Source organism: Hemiscyllium ocellatum, assembly GCF_020745735.1.
Source record: "Hemiscyllium ocellatum isolate sHemOce1 chromosome 15 unlocalized genomic scaffold, sHemOce1.pat.X.cur. SUPER_15_unloc_10, whole genome shotgun sequence".
NCBI lineage: Eukaryota > Metazoa > Chordata > Chondrichthyes > Orectolobiformes > Hemiscylliidae > Hemiscyllium > Hemiscyllium ocellatum.
This window is the reverse complement of record NW_026867446.1, coordinates 234,649-244,648: the sequence shown is the minus strand read 5'-3', so window position 1 is coordinate 244,648 and position 10,000 is coordinate 234,649.

Below are 10,000 nucleotides of genomic sequence, written 5' to 3'. Positions count from 1 at the left end.
TAACCAGCGACACTTAGAATATTTTTGAAGCAGTACAAATCAGTAACCACTGACACTTAGAATATTTTTGAAGCAGTACAAATCAGTAACCGCTGACACTTAGAATATTTTTGAAGCAGTACAAATCAGTAACCAGCGACACTTAGAATATTTTTGGAGCAGTACAAATCAGTAACCACTGACACTTAGAATATTTTTGAAGCAGTACAAATCAGTAACCGGCGACACTTAGAATATTTTTGAAGCAGTACAAATCAGTAACCACTGACACTTAGAATATTTTTGAAGCAGTACAAATCAGTAACCGGCGACACTTAGAATATTTTTGAAGCAGTACAAATCAGTAACCACTGACACTTAGAATATTTTTGAAGCAGTACAAATCAGTAACCGCTGACACTTAGAATATTTTTGAAGCAGTACAAATCAGTAACCAGCGACACTTAGAATATTTTTGGAGCAGTACAAATCAGTAACCAGCCCCACTTAGAATATTTTTGAGTCAGTACAAATCAGTAACCAGCGACACTTAGAATATTTTTGAAGCAGTACAAATCAGTAACCACTGACACTTAGAATATTTTTGAAGCAGTACAAATCAGTAACCAGCGACACTTAGAATATTTTTGAAGCAGTACAAATCAGTAACCAGCGACACTTAGAATATTTTTGGAGCAGTACAAATCAGTAACCAGCGACACTTAGAATATTTTTGAAGCAGTACAAATCAGTAACCAGCGACACTTAGAATATTTTTGGAGCAGTACAAATCAGTAACCAGCGACACTTAGAATATTTTTGAAGCAGTACAAATCAGTAACCACTGACACTTAGAATATTTTTGAAGCAGTACAAATCAGTAACCAGCGACACTTAGAATATTGTTGAAGCAGTACAAATCAGTAACCACTGACACTTAGAATATTTTTGAATCAGTACAAATCAGTAACCAGCGACACTTAGAATATTTTTGAAGCAGTACAAATCAGTAACCACTGACACTTAGAATATTTTTGAAGCAGTACAAATCAGTAACCGCTGACACTTAGAATATTTTTGAAGCAGTACAAATCAGTAACCAGCGACACTTAGAATATTTTTGTAGCAGTACAAATCAGTAACCAGCCCCACTTAGAATATTTTTGACTCAGTACAAATCAGTAACCAGCGACACTTAGAATATTTTTGAAGCAGTACAAATCAGTAACCACTGACACTTAGAATATTTTTGAAGCAGTACAAATCAGTAACCAGCGACACTTAGAATATTTTTGAAGCAGTACAAATCAGTAACCAGCGACACTTAGAATATTTTTGGAGCAGTACAAATCAGTAACCAGCGACACTTAGAATATTTTTGAAGCAGTACAAATCAGTAACCAGCGACACTTAGAATATTTTTGGAGCAGTACAAATCAGTAACCAGCGACACTTAGAATATTTTTGAAGCAGTACAAATCAGTAACCACTGACACTTAGAATATTTTTGAAGCAGTACAAATCAGTAACCAGCGACACTTAGAATATTGTTGAAGCAGTACAAATCAGTAACCACTGACACTTAGAATATTTTTGAATCAGTACAAATCAGTAACCAGCGACACTTAGAATATTTTTGAAGCAGTACAAATCAGTAACCACTGACACTTAGAATATTTTTGAAGCAGTACAAATCAGTAACCAGCGACACTTAGAATATTTTTGAAGCAGTACAAATCAGTAACCAGCGACACTTAGAATATTTTTGGAGCAGTACAAATCAGTAACCAGCGACACTTAGAATATTTTTGAAGCAGTACAAATCAGTAACCACTGACACTTAGAATATTTTTGAAGCAGTACAAATCAGTAACCAGCGACACTTAGAATATTTTTGAAGCAGTACAAATCAGTAACCACTGACACTTAGAATATTTTTGAAGCAGTACAAATCAGTAACCGCTGACACTTAGAATATTTTTGAAGCAGTACAAATCAGTAACCAGCGACACTTAGAATATTTTTGGAGCAGTACAAATCAGTAACCACTGACACTTAGAATATTTTTGAAGCAGTACAAATCAGTAACCGGCGACACTTAGAATATTTTTGAAGCAGTACAAATCAGTAACCACTGACACTTAGAATATTTTTGAAGCAGTACAAATCAGTAACCGGCGACACTTAGAATATTTTTGAAGCAGTACAAATCAGTAACCACTGACACTTAGAATATTTTTGAAGCAGTACAAATCAGTAACCGCTGACACTTAGAATATTTTTGAAGCAGTACAAATCAGTAACCAGCGACACTTAGAATATTTTTGGAGCAGTACAAATCAGTAACCAGCCCCACTTAGAATATTTTTGAGTCAGTACAAATCAGTAACCAGCGACACTTAGAATATTTTTGAAGCAGTACAAATCAGTAACCACTGACACTTAGAATATTTTTGAAGCAGTACAAATCAGTAACCAGCGACACTTAGAATATTTTTGAAGCAGTACAAATCAGTAACCAGCGGACACTTAGAATATTTTTGGAGCAGTACAAATCAGTAACCAGCGACACTTAGAATATTTTTGAAGCAGTACAAATCAGTAACCAGCGACCTTAGAATATTTTTGGAGCAGTACAAATCAGTAACCAGCGACACTTAGAATATTTTTGAAGCAGTACAAATCAGTAACCACTGACACTTAGAATATTTTTGAAGCAGTACAAATCAGTAACCAGCGACACTTAGAATATTTTTGAAGCAGTACAAATCAGTAACCACTGACACTTAGAATATTTTTGAAGCAGTACAAATCAGTAACCAGCGACACTTAGAATATTTTTGGAGCAGTACAAATCAGTAACACTGACACTTAGAATATTTTTGAAGCAGTACAAATCAGTAACCAGCGACACTTAGAATATTTTTGAAGCAGTACAAATCAGTAACCACTGACACTTAGAATATTTTTGAAGCAGTACAAATCAGTAACCGCTGACACTTAGAATATTTTTGAAGCAGTACAAATCAGTAACCAGCGACACTTAGAATATTTTTGGAGCAGTACAAATCAGTAACCACTGACACTTAGAATATTTTTGAAGCAGTACAAATCAGTAACCAGCGACACTTAGAATATTTTTGGAGCAGTACAAATCAGTAACCACTGACACTTAGAATATTTTTGAAGCAGTACAAATCAGTAACCAGCGACACTTAGAATATTTTTGAAGCAGTACAAATCAGTAACCACTGACACTTAGAATATTTTTGAAGCAGTACAAATCAGTAACCAGCGACACTTAGAATATTTTTGAAGCAGTACAAATCAGTAACCACTGACACTTAGAATATTTTTGAAGCAGTACAAATCAGTAACCAGCGACACTTAGAATATTTTTGAAGCAGTACAAATCAGTAACCAGCGACACTTAGAATATTTTTGGAGCAGTACAAATCAGTAACCAGCGACACTTAGAATATTTTTGACGCAGTACAAATCAGTAACCACTGACACTTAGAATATTTTTGAAGCAGTACAAATCAGTAACCAGCGACACTTAGAATATTTTTGAAGCAGTACAAATCAGTAACCGCTGACACTTAGAATATTTTTGAAGCAGTACAAATCAGTAACCAGCGACACTTAGAATATTTTTGGAGCATTACAAATCAGTAACCAGCGACACTTAGAATATTTTTGGAGCAGTACAAATCAGTAACCACTGACACTTAGAATATTTTTGAGTCAGTACAAATCAGTAACCAGCGACACTTAGAATATTTTTCAGTCAGTACAAATCAGTAACCAGCGACACTTAGAATATTTTTGAGTCAGTACAAATCAGTAACCAGTGACACTTAGAATATTTTTGGAGCAGTACAAATCAGTAACCAGCGACACTTAGAATATTTTTGAAGCAGTACAAATCAGTAACCAAGTGCATTTTTGAATTGGTTACTGATTTCTCCGTTGAAGTTGGGGCTGCGGTTGGCTTCAGTTAGTGGTGGGGGCTTAATTTTCGCCGAGGGGAGCGTGTCCCGGTAGTGTCTCCGAGGAAGTGGTACCTATTGAAGGGGGTGTTTCTGAATTTGGGCCCTTTTTGAGTGGCATTGCCGGATGGGTTTTGTGTTGAAGGCTTCCAAATCGGGTAGCTCAGCCGGATTTGACCCGGCGGTTCTACCGACTGTCACGCCTTCGAGGGGGGACTGTTGTCTAAGTTCAGGCCGGATTTGGTGAATTTCCTAAGTCGGGAAGTGGTCCCAACGGGTTTGGGAGTGAACCTAACTGCTCATACCAACTTTGAGGCTTTGGGGCCGGGTAGCACAGTCGGATTTGACCCGGCGGTTCTGCCGAATGCCTGGCCTTCGAGGGGGGCCTGCCCTCTGAGTTCAGGCCGAATTTGGTGATTTTCCTAAGTCGGGAAGTGGTCCAAACGGGGATGGGAGTGAACCTGACAGCTCATACCGACTTTGGGGCTTCCAAGCCGGGTAGCTCAACCGGATTTGATCCAGCGGTTCTAGCGACTGCCACGGCTTCGAGGGGGACTGTTGTCTAAGTTCAGGCCGAATTTGGTGAATTTCCCGAGTCGGGAAGTGGTCCAAACGGGGATGGGAGTGAACCTGACAGCTCTTACCGACATTGAGGCTTCGGGGCCGGGTAGCTCAGTCGGATTTGACCCGGCGATTCTGCCGACTTCCACGCCTTCGAGCGGGGACTCTCCTCTAAGTTCAGGCCGAATTTGGTGAATTTCCTAAGTCGGGAAGTGGTCCAAACGGGGATGGGAGTGAACCTAACTGCTCATACCAACTTTGAGGCTTTGGGGCGGGTAGCACAGTCGGATTTGACCCGGCGGTTCTGCCGAATGCCTGGCCTTCGAGGGGGGCCTGCCCTCTGAGTTCAGGCCGAATTTGGTGATTTTCCTAAGTCGGGAAGTGGTCAAACGGGGATGGGAGTGAACCTGACAGCTCATACCGACTTTGGGGCTTCCAAGCCGGGTAGCTCAACCGGATTTGATCGGCGGTTCTAGCGACTGCCACGGCTTCGAAGGGGGGACTGTTGTCTAAGTTCAGGCCGAATTTGGTGAATTTCCCGAGTCGGGAAGTGGTCCAAACGGGGATGGGAGTGAACCTGACAGCTCTTACCGACATTGAGGCTTCGGGGCCGGGTAGCTCAGTCGGATTTGACCCGGCGATTCTGCCGACTTCCACGCCTTCGAGCGGGGACTCTCCTCTAAGTTCAGGCCGAATTTGGTGAATTTCCTAAGTCGGGAAGTGGTCCAAACGGGGATGGGAGTGAACCTAACTGCTCATACCAACTTTGAGGCTTTGGGGCCGGGTAGCACAGTCGGATTTGACCCGGCGGTTCTGCCGAATGCCTGGCCTTCGAGGGGGGCCTGCCCTCTGAGTTCAGGCCGAATTTGGTGATTTTCCTAAGTCGGGAAGTGGTCCAAACGGGGATGGGAGTGAACCTGACAGCTCATACCGACTTTGGGGCTTCCAAGCCGGGTAGCTCAACCGGATTTGATCCGGCGGTTCTAGCGACTGCCACGGCTTCGAGGGGGGACTGTTGTCTAAGTTCAGGCCGAATTTGGTGAATTTCCCGAGTCGGGAAGTGGTCCAAACGGGGATGGGAGTGAACCTGACAGCTCTTACCGACATTGAGGCTTCGGGGCCGGGTAGCTCAGTCGGATTTGACCCGGCGATTCTGCCGACTTCCACGCCTTCGAGCGGGGACTCTCCTCTAAGTTCAGGCCGAATTTGGTGAATTTCCTAAGTCGGGAAGTGGTCCAAACGGGGATGGGAGTGAACCTGACAGCTCTTACCGACTTTGGGGCTTCCAAGCCGGGTAGCTCAACCGGATTTGATCCGGCGGTTCTAGCGACTGTCACGCCTTCGAGGGGGGACTGTTGTATAAGTTCAGGCCGAATTTGGTGAATTTCCCGAGTCGGGAAGTGGTCCAAACGGGGATGGGAGTGAACCTGACAGCTCATACCGACTTTGGGGCTTCCAAGCCGGGTAGCTCAACCGGATTTGATCGGCGGTTCTGCCGACTGTCACGCCTTCGAGGGGGGACTGTTGTATAAGTTCAGGCCGAATTTGGTGAATTTCCCGAGTCGGGAAGTGGTCCAAACGGGGATGGGAGTGAACCTGACAGCTCTTACCGACTTTGAGGCTTCGGGGCCGGGTAGCTCAGCCGGATTTGATCCGGCGGTTCTGCCGACTGTCACGCCTTCGAGGGGGGACTGTCCTCTGAGTTCAGGCCGAATTTGGTGAATTTCCCGAGTCGGGAAGTGGTCCAAACGGGGATGGGAGTGAACCTGACAGCTCATACCGACTTTGAGGCTTCCAAGCCGGGTAGCTCAGCCGGATTTGACCCGGCGATTCTGCCGACTTCCACGCCTTCGAGGGGGGACTGCCCTCTGAGTTCAGGCCGAATTTGGTGCATTTCCCGAGTCGGGAAGTGGTCTCTGTCACAACGGGGGCAAGTGTCTGAAGAGGTAAAGTGAGTAACCAGCACAGCTTAGGGAAGGGTTCCAAAGTTCTCAACAATGTGAATTCGGTTACCAGGAAAGCTTAGGAAAGCTGCCTGACTGTCCCAAACGAATGAACTGCAAAACTTAGGGAACATGCCCGAAGATGCTTAAAAGTGTGAAATCAGTAAGCAGGAAAGCATAGGAAAGTGCCTGAAAGTGCTAAATGAGTAACATGAAAAACGTAGAAAAATGCCCGAAAATGTTTAAAAGTGTGAACTCAGTAACCAGCAAAACTTAGTAAAACGTTGGAAAAGCAGAAATGAGTAACCAGAAAAACTTAGAAAAATGTTTGAAAATGAGAAATGAGTAACCAGAAAAACTTAGAAAAATGTTTGAAAATGAGAAATGAGTAACCAAGAAAACTTAGAAAAATGCCCAAAAAGAAGAAATCAGTAACCAGAAAAACTTAGAAAAATGTTTGAAAATGAGAAATGAGTAACCAGAAAAACTTAGAAAAATGTTTGAAAATGAGAAATGAGTAACCAAGAAAACTTAGAAAAAATGCCCAAAAAGAAGAAATCAGTAACCAGAAAAACTTAGAAAAATGTTTGAAAATGAGAAATGAGTAACCAAGAAAACTTAGAAAAATGTTTGAAAATGAGAAATGAGTAACCAAGAAAACTTAGAAAAATGCCCAAAAAGAAGAAATCAGTAACCAGAAAAACTTAGAAAAAATGTTTGAAAATGAGAAATGAGTAACCAAGAAAACTTAGAAAAATGCCCAAAAAGAAGAAATCAGTAACCAGAAAAACTTAGAAAAATGTTTGAAAATGAGAAATGAGTAACCAGAAAAACTTAGAAAAATGTTTGAAAATGAGAAATGAGTAACCAAGAAAACTTAGAAAAATGCCCAAAAAGAAGAAATCAGTAACCAGAAAAACTTAGAAAAATGTTTGAAAATGAGAAATGAGTAACCAAGAAAACTTAGAAAAATGCCCGAAAAGAAGAAATCAGTAACCAGAAAAACTTAGAAAAATTTTCGGCCAAGTGTGAAAAATATTCTAAGTGTCAGCGGAGGAAAATGCCGAAGCATCGGGAAGATTCAAAAACTCATGCCGAACATGAGTTCCGAAGTGCCGGAGGAACTGGGCGAATTGAGCCCGGCGGTTGGCCAGATGTCGTTTTGAGTCTGCAGCCCGAAAACTTTAACTTTGTCTGCCGCGGAAGTCTGGACCGGGAAAAATCCAAACGGTTTTTGCCGGGTTCGAGTTCCAGAGCGAAGCAGTCGAATTTGAAATTCAGACCCATTCAGTGCCACTTGACATTGTGACACAGTGAGGTTGGCGGGGTACCCGGAGATTTCTGGGAACACGATTTTTAGAACAAAATGGCGGCGCGGGACCACTTTGAAAGGCATCCGAAAAACGGTTCCGCGGGCAGAGCACTTGAATGACAGGCCTGTGTGCATGCCCAAGAGCTCTCGGAAGTCTAATTTTTGACACTTTGTCAAATTTTCGACAGACTTACCCAACTCTTGCTGCCTGTTCTAAGAATCAGTCAGAGGCCTGTGCGGCGGTCTCTTGACACTTTGGAGGGCGGGCAAACCCCACGTTGACTCCGGCCGTCCCTCCAAAAGGCACTTGCTATTGGGGGAAAGGATTGCAAGTAGCCTGGTTCCCGTGGGAGCGGCCAGGAAGGGTGCAGGCTGGCCCTTGCCTGAGCATTCCCAAAACCCTCTTCCGCTGAGAGCAGACCTCGCACGCCGCACTACCGGCTCTGGGAGTGGTTGGCCGCTATTGTACATAGTCCGGTCCTTCCTCTGCACCCGGCAAGTGCGATGGCTCTGCCGCCCTGCGGTGCTCGTCACCCAGGTTTGGGGAACACGATACTTAGAACATGTTGGCGGCTCGGGACCTGCAGGCGAAAGGGGCCCCGTGGTGCTGAGCACATCGACCTCGGGTCTCAGTGCAAGCCGGAGAGTTCGCGGAAGTCTTAAAAGATTTTGACATCTGCTCAATTCTTTGACAGGCTTGCCTGACTCTTTCCGTCCGTTCTAAGAATCAGTCGGAGGCCGGGGCGGGGACGGTCTCTTGACACACGGAGGGTTGGCTTCCCTCCTCAGGTGTTTGTGTCGAAAATGAAGGCGAGAGATGCAAGCGTCCTGGTTCCCCTGGGTGCTGCCAGCAAGGGTGCAGGCTGACCCTTGCCTGAGCACTCCCAAAAGCCTCTTAAGCTGAGAGCAGGCGCCGCACTACCGGCTCTGGGAGTCGTTGGCCGCTATTGTACATAGTCCGGTCCTTCCTCTGCCACCCGGCAAGTGCGATGGCTCTGCCTCCCTGCGGTGCTCGTCACCCAGGTTTGGGGAACACGATACTTAGAACATGTTGGCGGCTCGGGACCTGCAGGCGAAGGGGGCCCCGTGGTGCTGAGCACATCGACCTCGCGTCTCAGTGCAAGCCGGAGAGTTCGCGGAAGTCTTAACAGGCTTGCCTGACTCTTTCCGTCCGTTCTAAGAATCAGTCGGAGGCCGGGGCGGGGACGGTCTCTTGACACACGGAGGGTTGGCTTCCCTCCTCAGGCGTTTGTGTCGAAAATGAAGGCGAGAGATGCAAGCGTCCTGGTTCCCCTGGGTGCTGCAGCAAGGGTGCAGGCTGACCCTTGCCTGAGCACTCCCAAAAGCCTCTTAGGCTGAGAGCAGGCGCCGCACTACCGGCTCTGGGAGTCGTTGGCCGCTATTGTACATAGTCCGGTCCTTCCTCTGCCACCCGGCAAGTGCGATGGCTCTGCCTCCCTGCGGTGCCCGTCACCCAGGTTTGGAGAACACGATACTTAGAACATGTTGGCGGCTCGGGACCTGCAGGCGAAAGGGGCCCCGTGGTGCTGAGCACATCGACCTCGCGTCTCAGTGCAAGCCGGAGAGTTCGCGGAAGTCTTAACAGGCTTGCCTGACTCTTTCCGTCCGTTCTAAGAATCAGTCGGAGGCCGGGGCGGGGACGGTCTCTTGACACACGGAGGGTTGGCTTCCCTCCTCAGGCGTTTGTGTCGAAATGAAGGCGAGAGATGCAAGCGTCCTGGTTCCCCTGGGTGCTGCCAGCAAGGGTGCAGGCTGACCCTTGCCTGAGCACTCCCAGAAGCCTCTTAGGCTGAGAGCAGACGCCGCACTACCGGCTCTGGGAGTCGTTGGCCGCTATTGTACATAGTCCGGTCCTTCCTCTGCCACCCGGCAAGTGCGATGGCTCTGCCTCCCTGCGGTGCCCGTCACCCAGGTTTGGAGAACACGATACTAAGAACATGTTGGCGGCTCGGGACCTGCAGGCGAAAGGGGCCCCGTGGTGCTTAGCACATCGACCTCGCGTCTCAGTGCAAGCCGGAGAGTTCGCGGAAGTCTAAAGCTTTTGACATTCGCTCAAAGCTTTGACAGGCTTGCCCGACTCTTTCCGTCCGTTCTAAGAATCAGTCAGAGGCTGGTGGGAGGTCTCTTGACGCAAGGGGAGGGGTGGCGTCCCTCCTCAGGCGCTTGTGTCGAAAATGAAGGCGAGAGATGCA